We start from the raw sequence: 14666 nt of genomic DNA on the forward strand, positions 1-14666 counted from the left end.
CTTGACATTAATCTTCTCTTTTTTCACTTATTGACTCAATCAAGGATACCCACCTTAGCTTTCTCTGAACCTGTGGTTTGCACATAGCTGAATCCTTGCCTATTGAGCCAGGAGAGAAGAGAATGCATTTCCTTAAGCTATAGTCTCTCAGTAGTGGGGAGCCCTCAACTCCCCTCTCAGCAAACTCCTACTCATTCTTACGAGGGTCTCCTTCCCCAGCAAGCTGTCCCTGGCTCACCCAGGCTGGGTTAGGTATTGCTTCTGTTACCCTAGACATGGTTCTCCTTACACGCATATCATTATGTCCGTTAATATGTCAACTTACCGCACAAGGCTGCAAACTCTATATACACTGATATGTGTCCACTGAATAAACTGAATACACAAGCAATAAACTCTTGACCTATACCAAAGGTTATCAGGTAATTAACATTACAAAGAGGCAACAAAAACCTACTGTTAAAACTAAGACTTATCCAGATGAAATTACTATTCAGTCAGACCATTTGGCAAATTAATGACAATGTTGGTATATATTCGCTTAGTTGATAAATAGCAAAAATACAGCACTTACAAAAATTCATTCTTTCACAATACTTTTGCATATATTCTTGCAAGTCATTCTGGGAATTCATCAACCAAAACTTTCCCTGTTTCTAACTGCAGAGGCACAGGGGCTCATGACGTCGGTCAGCTTGAGGGAACCCCCGATGACTGCTACAAAACTGGGAACCGCTTACTCTACAATGCACTGATTAAAGAACTATTCCAATACATCCACCTTTAAAATTCTAGCCAGTTAACAAACACACACACACACACAATCTTCCTTTTTCTACCCCATCATGTTTCTTCCCTATTAATTAACCTCTTCGACACTGGCAAGAATTTTCTCATCACAACAAATCTTCAATTTTCCATTGTTGCAATGGGTGGAGAAGCAAATCTGAGGCTCTGGCCCTTAGTTATTCTATGACAGCAAGGAGACACCTGAAGCCCTAAATCACCTGCCACCAATTTTTATGCACCCCCAAACTTGTCCTGCTTGAGTCATCGGGACAGTGATAGGCGTGCTTTTCAGCCTCATTCTCCCGACCTGCCTTTCGTTAGAGTATATTAGCAAGGACACCACAGCACTACCGACAATATATCTTTTTCCCTTCTACAGTTTCCATTTTAACTGTCCACTTACTTCAACAAAAAATTTATTAAGTACCTACTACATTGCCAGGCACTATTTTAGGCAACAGAGATTCAGCAATTAAAAATCTCCTCAGGGACTTCCCTGGTGGCCCAGTGGTTAAGAATCTGCCTGCCAATGCAGGAGATATGGGTTTCATCCCTGGTCCGGGAAGATCCCACATGCCTTGGAACAACTAAGCCCGCAAGCCACACCTATTGAGCGTGCGTGCCACAACTACTGAAGCCCACACGCCCAGAGCCTGTGCTCTACAACGAGAGAAGAGAAGCCACCTCAATGAGAAGCCAGCGCACCACAACGAAGAGTAGCCCCCGCTCACCGCAACTAGAGAAAGCTGGCGCACAGCAACGAAAACCCAACGCAGGCAAAAATAAATAAATTTTTAAAATATCTCTTCATTCCTGGAGCTTACATTCTAAGGGGCAGATGGGAGCACATGAGGAATAAGAGTTACTCTTTTATGTACTGTGGTCAGAGAAGGCAAAGATTAACAGAAACAGTATGCTGTACTTTATCTGAAGGCAAAAGGGACCAAATAGAGGAAAGAGCAAGTGCAAAGACCCTAAAGAGGGAACATGCCTGGTGTATCTGAGGAAGACAGAAAAACAGAGTGGCTGCAATGCCAACAGTTTCCAGGGAACAGCTGGAAGATCAGGTCAGAGACATGGGTGAATGGAAAGTGCCTTGCAAGCCATCGTAAGGACTTTGGCTTTCCTACAGGTTATGCAGGCAGCCACAGCACTGTTTTGAGCAGAGGAGTAAGGACCAGAATCACGTTCTAAAAGGATCTTGGCTGCTGAGTGTAGAACAGACCTTAACAGGGCAAGAGCAGAAGAAATTGTTAGATATTGCCTAAAACTATCCAGGAAAAGGACGGCAGTGGCTTAGACTAGAGTGCAGCTCAGAATGCCCCCACGTTCCATACACTATACCTTACGTAACAACATAGTTCCTAAATCCAAAGAGTGAGCACTAACATTCTAAGTTTTTACTTCCTACAGTTAAAGCATTTTTACTTTCTACAGTTAAAGATTTGAAATGTTTTTTCTTATCTCACCTCAAGCACCCCTGATAATCTTGTATTGAGAAATACATAAGACAAGGAAGCACAAAGATGACCATGTCTGCTCCTATGAATCTGAGGTTAAAGCTAATCCTTTAAACAACCATGCAGGGACTTCCCTGGAGGTCCAGCTGTTAAGAATCCGCCTTTCAATGCAGGGGACGCAGGTTCAATCCCTGGTCGGGGAACTAAGATCCCGCATGCCGCACTGCACAGCCAAAAAAAGAAAAAGACCACAAGGCACATGATGCTTCTACAATACTTAAGGACTCATGTGTCTACTTTCAAAATCAAGTTGAATAAAAGTGAACAAAAGGGCTTCCCTGGTGGCACAGTGGTTAGGAATCCGCCTTCCAATGCAGGGTACATGGGTTCGAGCCCTGGTCTGGAAGATCCCACATGCTGCGGAGCAACAAAGCCCACATGCCCCAACTACTGAGCCTGTGCTCTAGAGCCCGTGAGCCACAACTACTGAAGCCCGCGTGCCTAGAGCCCGTGCTCCGCAACAAGAGAAGCCACCGCAATAAGAAGTCCTCGCACTGCAGCAAGCCCCACCACTAGAGAAAAGCCCGCAGGCAGCAACAAAGACCCGACGCAGCCAAAAATGAATGAATAAATAAATAGGAACAAAAGAGGACTGTGTCTTCTATTCAAGTTAACCCAAAGTAGCCAATGACAAAATTTAATCTTATCCACTCCCCATTGAAAAAAATACTAGGAATTGATAAGATTATGACAGCTAGGCAAATAAACCTTTAGTGTTTTACCACAGAAAACTGTGCAATGTCTTGCTCCAAGCAGCTTCCCTGGTATGAACCAGGGACCAATACTGAATCTAAGACTGGTGAAATTACTATGAATGGTTTTGGAGAGAAAGACAGATACTTCAAACGTGTCCAGTATACAGGGCCTTCTTCGCTTGGGGGGGTGAGCAAATGATGTCACACAGCCCAACCTGTTTTTGTACCACCTATGAGTTAAGAATAGTTTCTACTGTTCCTATCTTTTTTTTTTTTTTGGCTGCCCGCTCAGTTTGCAGGATCTCAGTTCCCCGACCAGGGATCAAACCCAGGCGCCCCTGCAGTGGAAGTGCGGAGTCCTAACCACCGGACCATCAGGGAATTCCCAAATTTCTACTTTTTAATGGTAGAAAAATATCAAAAGTATTTCATGGGCTTCCCTGGTGGCGCAGTGGTTGAGAGTCCGCCTGCCGATGCAGGGGACAGGGTTTCGTGCCCCGGTCTGGGAGGATTCCACATGCCACGGAACGGCTGGGCCAGTGAGCCATGGCCGCTGAGCCTGCGCGTCCAGAGCCTGTGCTCCGCAACAGGAGAGACCACAATAGTGAGAGGCCCACGTACCGCAAAAAAAAAAAAAAAAAAAAAAAAAGTATTTCATGATGTGTGAAAATTCTATGAAATTCCAATTTCAGTATCCATGAAGTTTTACTGGAACACAGCCAGGTTCATTTGTTTATAGATAACTGCTTTCACACTACAACAGCAGAGTAGTTGCAAAAGTGACTAAAAGCAGTAGTCTCACCACTTTGCGCTACTACAAATTGTGGTGAAGCAATTGTAACTAAAAAGCATTTCAGGGACTTCCCTGGTGGCACAGTGGTTAAGAATCCGCCTCCCAATGCGGGGGAAACGGGTTTGAGCCCTGGTCCACGAAGATCTCACATGCCACAGAGCAACTAAGCCTGTGTGCCACAACTACTGAGCCTGCGCTCTAGAGCCCGCGAGCCACAACTACTGAGCCCGTGAGCCACAACTACTGAAGCCCGTGCTCCACAACGAGAAGCCACTGCAATGAGAAGCCCACGCGCCGCAACAGAGTAGCCCCTGCCTGCTGCAACTAGAGAAAGCCCACGTGCAGCAACTAAGACCCAAAACAGCCAAAAATAAATAGATAAATCTTAAAAATAAATAAATAAATAAAAATAAAAAGCATTTCAAGTACCATGTATTCTGTCATATCACACATGGAGCGTGGGTGCTTTTTTTTAATCCAATTAGATGGCAACACATTGTGTTTACTATGAAATGACACCATAGCTGGGCCAAGAACACAGTATGTGTCGACATTACCAAACTAAGCACTCACACAATATTCCCAACTCACAGGAAACCAACTGCTGGAAATTTTTTAAAAATTTAAAACAGAGTATCTTATCACAACAGAAAACCTTCATAAAAACAAAATAAACAAAAATAAGGCTACAACCAAAGTAAGTTTCTGAGTGTTGTATCTGTTAGCATAAGGAGAAAAGTCGTTTATTTATAGTGAGTTCATTAAATTATGTTTGACTGCAAGAGCCTAAAAAATGTGTCTCGAGAAAATGAACTTGTTTAAGACTATTAGCCTTTTGATTTGAAGGGTTGAGGACAATGGGAGCAATATAAGTAGTCAATTAAAAAATAGGGCAGGTGGAGAGGAAGGGTGCTAACCTAAGTTAACTATGGAAATAAGTGAAATGAGAAGATAAAAAGCAAAAGGAACTGCATATAACCACTGTGTTCTACTTGTTAAAGTTTTCTAGTTGTAAAGTTGTTAAAGGGTACAGGTTAACAATCCTGAAACCACTACACTACACGTATACTGGAACTAATGAGTAAATGGATGGCAAATGGTGAGAGCCAAGTTTCTCACTGTTGGGAGAGGGAGATTATAGATAAAAAAGGAAGAGACTAGAATGATCAATGAGGTACTGGATTAGAGTTGGAGATATCAGTAATTCATGTCCAGCTTAATACAGATACAAATGAAGATATGTAGAAATAAGAAATACTTAGATATTTCTGTAAGTATATGGAATATATGTTAGTATACAGATGTATTTCCTTGCTTTGTCAGCTGAGAAGATGTGGAAGGAATAACCCTCCAGTAGCAATGTGCACACCTAGCACCCAGATCTTGATTTCTAATACCATTCTCCAATAAAAGAAACCAGGGCCCCTTGGAGAAATGGCTGAATCTAGGGCTGGGGGAGGGGATTCACAGTATGAGCTTGGGAGTATCTTATAGTGCCAGAAAGTGAGGAAGTGCTAAACAACAACAACAAAAAACACCACCACACACAATAAAGGGGTGGTACGTCAAAAGGACACTCCCGTCCAACTGAAAGAGCTCTCAATAGTAAAAATCAAAAAATTAGAACAGGGCTTCCCTGGTGGCGCAGTGGTTGAGAATCCGCCTGCCGATGCAGGGGACACGGGTTTGTGCCCCGGTCCGGGAATATCCCACATGCCGCCGAGTGGCTGGGCCCGTGAGCCATGGCCGCTGAGCCTACGCGTCCGGAGCCTGTGCTCCGCAACGGCAGAGGCCACAACAGTGAGAGGCCCGCGTACGGCGAAAAAAAAAAAAAAAATTAGAACAAAATAAAGTACTGGATTATAACAAAAATACCCATGAGTCCATATTGATATAAATAAGTGACTGAATAAATAAATAAATGGATGAGAAAAGACCAAACTCCCAGGCAGAAGAATTACAAATAATTTATGTATATACGCCACCCTCAAGGAGGTGGACTATAACTCTCCACTCCTTAAGTGGACGTCGGTATGCCTAGCGATTTTCTTCCAAAGAGTACACACTGTGGCAGGGAGGGGAGGGAGTAATTTTTTGGAGAAACCTAGCCAGATAATCACAGCTAAACAAGAAGTCACACTGATCGCATGTATTCCTTGATACGACATGGCACTTTACCTCTGTGTTCTTTCTCCCCCAAATCCATAACACTAGCATAAATCATTAGAAAAATATTAGACAAATCCCAATTGAGGGACATTCTACAATGCAGCTAACCAGTACTCCTCAAAACTGTCAAGGTCCCCAAAAATAAGTGTGAGAAATTGTCACAGCCAAGAGAAGCCTAAGGAGACACAACAACTTAATGTATATCCTAGATGAGATCCTGGAACAGAAAAAGGACATTAGGTAAAAACTAAGGAAATCTGGGGACTTCCCCTGGTGGTCCAGTGGTTAAGACTCTGTGCTTCCACTGCAGGGAGCGTGGGTTCGATCCCTAGTCAGGGAACTAAAGATCCCACATGCCTCGCTGTACAGCCAAAAAATTTTAAAAAATTAAAAATTAAAAAAAAAAAAAAAAAGGGCTTCCCTGGTGGCACAGTGATTGAGAGTCCACCTGCCGATGCAGGGGACACCGGTTCATGCCCCGGTCCGGGGAATCCCACATGCAGCGGAGCGGCTGGGCCCATGAGCCATGGCCGCTGAGCCTGCGCGTCTGGAGCCTGTGCTCCGCAACGGGAGAGGCCACGACAGTGAGAGGCCTGCGTACCTTAAAAAAAAAAAAAAAAGAAAAACCTAAGGAAATCTGAATAAAGTATGAATTTTAGTTAGTAAGAATATACCAAATAAAAGGAATCCAAATCGGAAAAGAAGAAGTAAAGCTGTCACTGTTTGCAGATGACATGATACTATACATAGAGAATCCTAAAGATGCTACCAGAAAACTACTAGAGCTAATCAATGAATTTGGTAAAGTAGCAGGATACAAAATTAATGCACAGAAATCTCTGGCATTCCTATACACTAACGATGAAAAATCTGAAAGTGAAATCAAGAAAACACTCCCATTTACCACTGCAACAAAAAGAATAAAATATCTAGGAATAAACCTACCTAAGGAGACAAAAGACCTGTATGCAGAAAATTATAAGACACTGATGAAAGAAATTAAAGATGATACAAATAGATGGAGAGATATACCATGTTCTTGGACTGGAAGAATCAACATTGTGAAAATGACTCTACTACCCAAAGCAATCTACAGATTCAATGCAATCCCTATCAAACTACCACTGGCATTTTTCACAGAACTAGAACAAAAAATTTCACAATTTGTATGGAAACACAAAAGACCCCGAATAGCCAAAGCAATCTTGAGAATGAAAAACGGAGCTGGAGGAGTCAGGCTCCCTGACTTCAGACTATACTACAAAGCTACAGTAATCAAGACAGTATGGTACTGGCACAAAAACAGAAAGATAGATCAATGGAACAGGATAGAAAGCCCAGAGATAAACCCACGCACATATGGTCACCTTAATCTTTGATAAAGGAGGCAGGAATGTACAGTGGAGAAAGGACAGCCTCTTCAATAAGTGGTGCTGGGAAAACTGGACAGGTACATGTAAAAGTATGAGATTAGATCACTCCCTAACACCATACACAAATATAAGCTCAAAATGGATTAAAGACCTAAATGTAAGGCCAGAAACTATCAAACTCTTAGAGGAAAATATAGGCAGAACACTCTATGACATAAATCACAGCAAGATCCTTTTTGACCCACCTCCTAGAGAAATGGAAATAAAAACAAAAATAAACAAATGGGACCTAATGAAACTTCAAAGCTTTTGCACAGCAAAGGAAACCATAAACAAGACCAAAAGACAACCCTCAGAATGGGAGAAAATATTTGCAAATGAAGCAACTGACAAAGGATTAATTTCCAAAATTTACAAGCAGCTCATGCAGCTCAATAACAAAAAAACAAACAACCCAATCCAAAAATGGGCAGAAGACCTAAATAGACATTTCTCCAAAGAAGATATACAGACTGCCGACAAACACATGAAAGAATGCTCAACATCATTAATCATTAGAGAAATGCAAATCAAAACTACAATGAGATATCATCTCACACCAGTCAGAATGGCCATCATCAAAAAATCTAGAAACAATAAATGCTGGAGAGGGTGTGGAGAAAAGGGAACCCTCTTGCACTGCTGGTGGGAATGTGAATTGGTTCAGCCACTATGGAGAACAGTATGGAGGTTCCTTAAAAAACTACAAATAGAACTACCATATGACCCAGCAATCCCACTACTGGGCATATACCCTGAGAAAACCAAAATTCAACAAGAGTCATGTACCAAAATGTTCATTGCAGCTCTATTTACAATAGCCCGGAGATGGAAACAACCTAAGAGCCCATTATCGGATGAATGGATAAAGAAGATGTGGCACATATATACAATGGAATATTACTCAGCCATAAAAAGAAACGAAATTGAGCTATTTGTAATGAGGTGGATAGACCTAGAGTCTGTCATACAGAGTGAAGTAAGTCAGAAAGAGAAAGACAAATACCGTATGCTAATACATATATATGGAATTTAAGAAAAAAAAATGTCATGAAGAACCGAGGGGTAAGACAGGAATAAAGACACAGACCTACTGGAGAACGGACTTGAGGATATGGGGAGGGGGAAGGGTGAGCTGTGACAAAGCGAGAGAGAGGCATGGGCATGTATACACTAACAAACGTAAGGTAGATAGCCAGTGGGAAGCAGCCGCATAGCACAGGGATATCAGCTCGATGTTTTGTGACCGCCTGGAGGGGTGGGATAGAGAGGGTGGGAGGGAGGGAGACACAAGAGGGAAGAGATATGGGAACATATGTATATGTATATATATAACTGATTCACTTTGGTATAAAGCAGAAACTAACACACCACTGTAAAGCAATTATACCCCAATAAAGATGTTAAATAAATATATATATATATATATATACCAAAAAAAAAAGAATATACCAATGTACCAATATTGGTACATTAGTTGTGACCAATGTACTATACTAAGGCAAGGTGTTAACAGGTGAAATGGATATGGGGGTATATATAGGAACACCCTGTACTATTTTCTGAGACTGTCTGTAAATCAAACTGTTCAAAATAAATTTATTTTGAAAAAAAGGCAAATGATTGTGAGTGGTGTTCCATGGCTCTAGATGATTCAACAGATATTACTGAAACTGCTCAGTTGTTTAGTGACGTCAACGCTGAGTTTGAAGTGACTGAACTCTATGAACAAAACAGTCTGTGTGGAACAACCACTGGCAAGAATCTTTTCACAAAGGTTGAGAGAACATTAATTCAATACAATCTGAACCTGAATCTGCTAAGATGTGCACAAATAATGGTGGTAAAAACGTGTGGAGAAAAAAGGGCTTAGTTGGACAAATTTACAAAGCCTGTGAAAATGTAAAGTATTTCAAGCAAATGGTTTATTCACTGTACTGTTCATCAGCAAGTATTCTGCAAAAAAAATGTATCACATGCTTATTGATCCAGTATTGTCAAGAGTGACCTTCATTTGCTCTCAATCCACTGCTGTAATGGATTCATCAGTTCTATGAATTTCTGTCAGAAACAGAAGGTGAATCCTGACTTGCCTACTAAACAGCAGTTAAATGGCTTAGCAGCCATAAAATTTTATTGTGTGTGTTTTTTTTTTTTAAGCTCAAGGCTGAATTTGAGGGACTTCCCTGGTGGTCCAGTGGTTAAGACTCCATTTTCCCAATGCAGGGGATCCGGGTTCAATCCCTGGTCGGGAAACTAGATCCCACATGCATGCTGCAACTAAGAGTATGCATGCCACAACTAAGAGTCCACATGCCACAACTAAAGATCCCACATGCCACAACAAAGACCCGGCGCAGCCTAAATAAATAAATACTCTTAAAAAAACCCAAAAGACTGAATTTGAAATTTTTCTGAAGACGAATCACCCTTAAACACTATTACTGAATACTTTATGGCTTTGGAAATTAGCTTTTGCTGCACACTTAATAACGTCTCTTAATAAATCCATTTGAAAATTAACAAGACAAAACAGCACTTCTATGGGAAACATACTACAGCAAATTAAAATGAACATACATTGTTTGAATCACAAGTAATGTTGGTTACTTTTTTCATTCCTGTACTGTCGAACGTTAAAACAAGCAATGAGATCTCCAGTCCCACACAAATTTGAAGCAGACATATTTTCTTAGCTCAAACTACAGTTTTACTATATTTCCTCAATGCAAGTGCAAAGGAAATCTCCATATTTCAAAATCCATCTAAACACAACTAAGGAACTTCCATCTAATCATCAATTGGAAATGATTAATGTGCAGTGTAAGGGCAGGCTAAAAAGCAAATATCGAGAAAAGACTCTAACAGAATTCTATAAAGCCTTCCAAGTGATAAATATGCTCAATTAAAATCATATGCTCCGAAAAAAAATCATATGCTCGTGGATTAAGATTAGTATTTGGCAGGACCTGTGTGAAAAAACGTTTTCAAAGATGACATATGGGGACTTCCCTGGTGGCACAGTGGTTAAGAATCCGCCTGCCAATGCCAGGGACAAGGGTTTGAGCCCTGGTCCGGAATAGATCCCACATGCCTCAGAGCAACTAAGCCCATCTGCCACAACTACTGAGCTCACACACCTCAACTACTGAAGCCCGCAAGCCTAGAGCCCATGTTCTGCAACAAGAGAAGCCACCGCAATGAGAAGAAGCCCGCGCACCGCAACGAAGAGTAGCCCCCACTTGCCACAACTAGAGGAAGTCTGCGCACAGCAACGAAGACCCAACGCAGACAAAAATAATAAATTAATATTTTTAAAAAGATGACATTTGTAAAATCTCACTACAAATTTCATCATTAACAGATGACATTTGCCATCAATTGCTATGGACCCCAATTAAAAGAAGTGTTATCCCCCCCAAAAGAATCCCATTCTTCTCACTAATACACCTGTATTATAAAAACTGTATTCAATTTACATAACTTGCCTAACAAAGTCATGTAGTGCAAATGGCCAAACAAGAATAAACCCTTAATGAACAGTAATTCTCAAAACTGTAGGGTCTCAAATAGTAGAAAATGTCATTTTTAAATACTTATGCCCAGCAACTTACAGTAAAGCAAATAAAATTAGTAATCCATCATCCCAAAGCAATCTGCAAAGCACTAACCAATAAATAATAAAAAAGAACACATGCTCTAAAACTAGACTGCCTAGATTTGATTGATTCCCACTCCACCAACTGACTTAGACCTGTGATAAATTTCTTAATTAAATCTCACTATCTCTGTTTCTTTACCTGTAAAACTGGTTCTTACTACAAAGGGTTATGAAAATTGAATAAATTAATATGCATAAAGTTACTGAAAGTGCTTAGCACACCATTAGTACTCAATAATAATAATTATGAATCAGGCCAATGTCAAAATGACAGAGTTAAAAGACAACAAGACTTCAACTAGCTGGTGTGGATAGTCACAAGGTCATTAAACAATTATGTTCTCTCTCTTGATAATTCAGAGTCTGGATTTATGGCAGACTCAGAATATAAGACACTACATCTTCCAAATCTCTTAAAGAAGCAGAACACTCTGGCAACAAACCCAAACCTATACTTCATTCCAGGCTGAATGAGCTTGACCCCTAAATGACACCATTATTCTGTGCCCCAGGTTCTCAGTTTACAAGAGAGAGAGACGGATCAACATGCCATCTGTGTACCTGACAGTTCCTACCTAGACAGGTGATTTTTAAAATCTTGCTCTCAGGCTATGCAGAGGGGCCTCAGGGCAAAATTATAACCTTCTCATCTGAATCCTCTGGCCTATTCAGCATGTAAGACTGTCAGGAAATCCTAACAGCTACTTTTCCAGAATTTATTTTATCACATTACAACTTTTTATAAGCTATCACCATTTCCTTACAACCTAAGCATCTATTCCTTGAAAAATACTAATCATGCAATATTACTAGACTATTTTGCTCCTTGAGGGCAAGTACCAGATCAAACTCCTTTTTTTGGATTCCCCGGTGTTGAATAACAGAATGAGTAAATACTAGCTAAATAATATATATATATTTTACTATGGTAAAATATACATAACACAAGATATACCATTTTAACCATTTTTAGGCATACAGTGCAGATCAGTGGCATTCAGCCCACTCCCACTGGTATGCAACCATCACCACCATCCATCTCCAGAACTCTTCCATCTCCCCAAGACAAACCACGTACCTGTTAAACAGTAACACCCCCACCACTGCAACCACCACTCTACTTTGTCTCCATGAAGTTGACTAATCTACGTATCTCACGCAAGTGGAATCATACAGTGTTGTCCTTTTACGTCTAACTTACGTCACCTAGCATGTCTTCAAGGTTCAGCCATATCGTGGCACATGTACACAGTTTTTAAAATGGTAAAAACATGTACAGAATCATAGAACTTGAGATATTAACTTAAACTGTTTCATTTGCCTTAGCAAACTTAAAATGTTTAATTCTTTTTACCTAGTTTTTTCATTTTAGTAATACAAGCACAGTAAAAATTTCAAACTGTATAAGACTACATAATGAAAAGAGGTCTCCTTCCTAATTTCTACCCTCCCTATCCTCAACTTCCAGTCCCCCTCTCAGGTTTAATTTTTTACCTTGGAACACAACTGCCAACCATATGTTGCCTTGCCTTAAGGCTGTCCTATTAGTAAGATACTTAGTTGGGGGACTTCCCTGGTGGTCCAGTGGTTAAGAATCCATCTTGCAATGCAGGGGATCCCTGGTCAGGGAACTGAGATCCCACATGCTGCAGGACAACTAAGCCCGCCCACTGCAACTACTGAGCCCGCAAGCCACAACTAGAGAGAAGCCCGCACGCCACAACAAAAGATCCGCATGCTGCAACTAAGACCCAACGCAGCCCTAAATAAATAAATAAATACTTTAAAAAAAAAAAAAAAAGATCCAAAACAATGAACAGAAAACATTTCACAAGTATTTCACTGAGTTAACATTCATTGAGTGCACCCAATGGATAATGTCTTTGCTAGGCAGCATACTGAGACAATAAAGAGAACAGACTCTGGCGTCACATAAAAACTAGTTTAGGGCTTCCCTGGTGGCGCAGTGGCTGAGAGTCCACCTGACGATGCAGGGGACACGGGTTCGTGCCCTGGTCCAGGAAGATCCCACGTGCCGCGGAGCGGCTGGGCCCATGAGCCATGGCCGCTGAGCCTGCGTTGCTCCGCAACAGGAGAGGCCACAACAGTGAGAGGCCCACGTACCGCAAAAAAAAAAAAAAAAAAAACTACTTTAAAGCATTTTGACTCCTTTAAGTCTCAGTTTCCTGACCTATAAAATAAGGGCAACACTATCTCATAAGCTACTGAAACGATTAAATGAGGAAAACATCTAAATCATAGTACAGTGCACAGTAATATAGCAAGGACTCAAGTAATAATATAAATGTTAATTTCCTTCACTGGGCACTATGGAAAGCACAAAGATGAATCAGAAAATCTGTGCCCTTTTAAGGTGCTTATAATACAACAGAGCAGTTTATCTCTGCTCAGTATTATCATTATCTGCCAAGACCCTGGTATTAATACAACTTCCAACCGACGTTTATAACTTTTATGCCTCTGTTTCTAAACCTCACTGAAATAGTTATTTGTAAATAGTTATTTGTTATTTCTCCTAGCACTAGGAGAATAAACAGAAAGTTCATTATCATCAGACCATGTACAGGGTGTGCAGCCCTGAGTCAGTCTACAGCTAGCTTTAATCAAAGAGCAGAGAGTCGTGTGATTAAGAGACCATGATCCACTCCAATCTGACCCAGAAGCATATGAGAGTTATGGACAAATCTCACTAGAATTAGAATCACAAAGCATTAAGAACTGGAAGCACTCTTAGAGATCATTATCTAAACTACAACTACTTTTCACAGAAGGAAACCTGAACCCAGATAAAGGAAGAGATTTGCCCAAGAAGATGAGGCAAAACTAGAGCTAAAGGCCCTTAGCTCTCAGTGTGTCCCGGTTCTTTCCACATCATCATGCTACCTTTCACCTGTTAAAGAACCTTAAACCACAAACTTCATCCACTCTGCTCTAATTTCTCACTTTTCTTCCCAATTAATTATCTAACAGGAAAAAAATTTTTAAATGTGCTTTATGAAATGTCTTCCCTAAATTATCTATTATTTGCCTTAAATTTACACTACTGGAAGCTACAGGGAGATGCTAACTAAAAGTAAATCTAAATAAATAAATCTAATTCACTAAAGGCCTATTTGAAACGAAATTTCAATCCACAAAAAAACTCTTAATTTTATTTATTTTTCGGCCGTGCTGTGTGTTTTACGGATCTTAGTTCCCTGACCAGGGATTGAACCTAGGCCACAGCAGTGAAAGCACCAAGTCCTAACTACTGGACCACCAGGGAATTCCCAAAAAACTTAATTTCAGAGTTGGAAAAGTGGATGGTACATTCAGAGTATTATCTTCCACAACTGCTTACTTTCACTAAAAAAATTTATCCAAAATAGTAATTTGATTAACCCATTTAACCCAGAGCATCAGACCAGGATAACCAACTTCTAAATGAGTCACATTTCATCTCATCTGTAAACAAGCAACAGGAAAGAGACTAAATTTGATGCCGGAATAATCTGTTACAAATATTTGTCACATTATTCCAGCAACCAATTTGGATATGATCATGTCATGCTGGAGAACCTACTAAAGTACATTCACCTTCAGAGATTTTTTTTCTTTCGTATTTTT

The 14666-nt window shown here is 40.6% G+C and overlaps 1 protein-coding gene across 2 annotated transcripts in view; it reads right to left on the reverse strand.

The window, feature by feature from the left end:
* THRAP3 (thyroid hormone receptor associated protein 3) overlaps positions 1 to 14666 on the reverse strand; it is a 76444-nt gene that overhangs the window by 46505 nt on the left and 15273 nt on the right. The gene's annotated exons all lie outside the window — the stretch shown is intronic.

The sequence above is a fragment of the Lagenorhynchus albirostris genome, chromosome 2 (assembly GCF_949774975.1).
Source record: "Lagenorhynchus albirostris chromosome 2, mLagAlb1.1, whole genome shotgun sequence".
NCBI classification, from domain to species: domain Eukaryota; kingdom Metazoa; phylum Chordata; class Mammalia; order Artiodactyla; family Delphinidae; genus Lagenorhynchus; species Lagenorhynchus albirostris.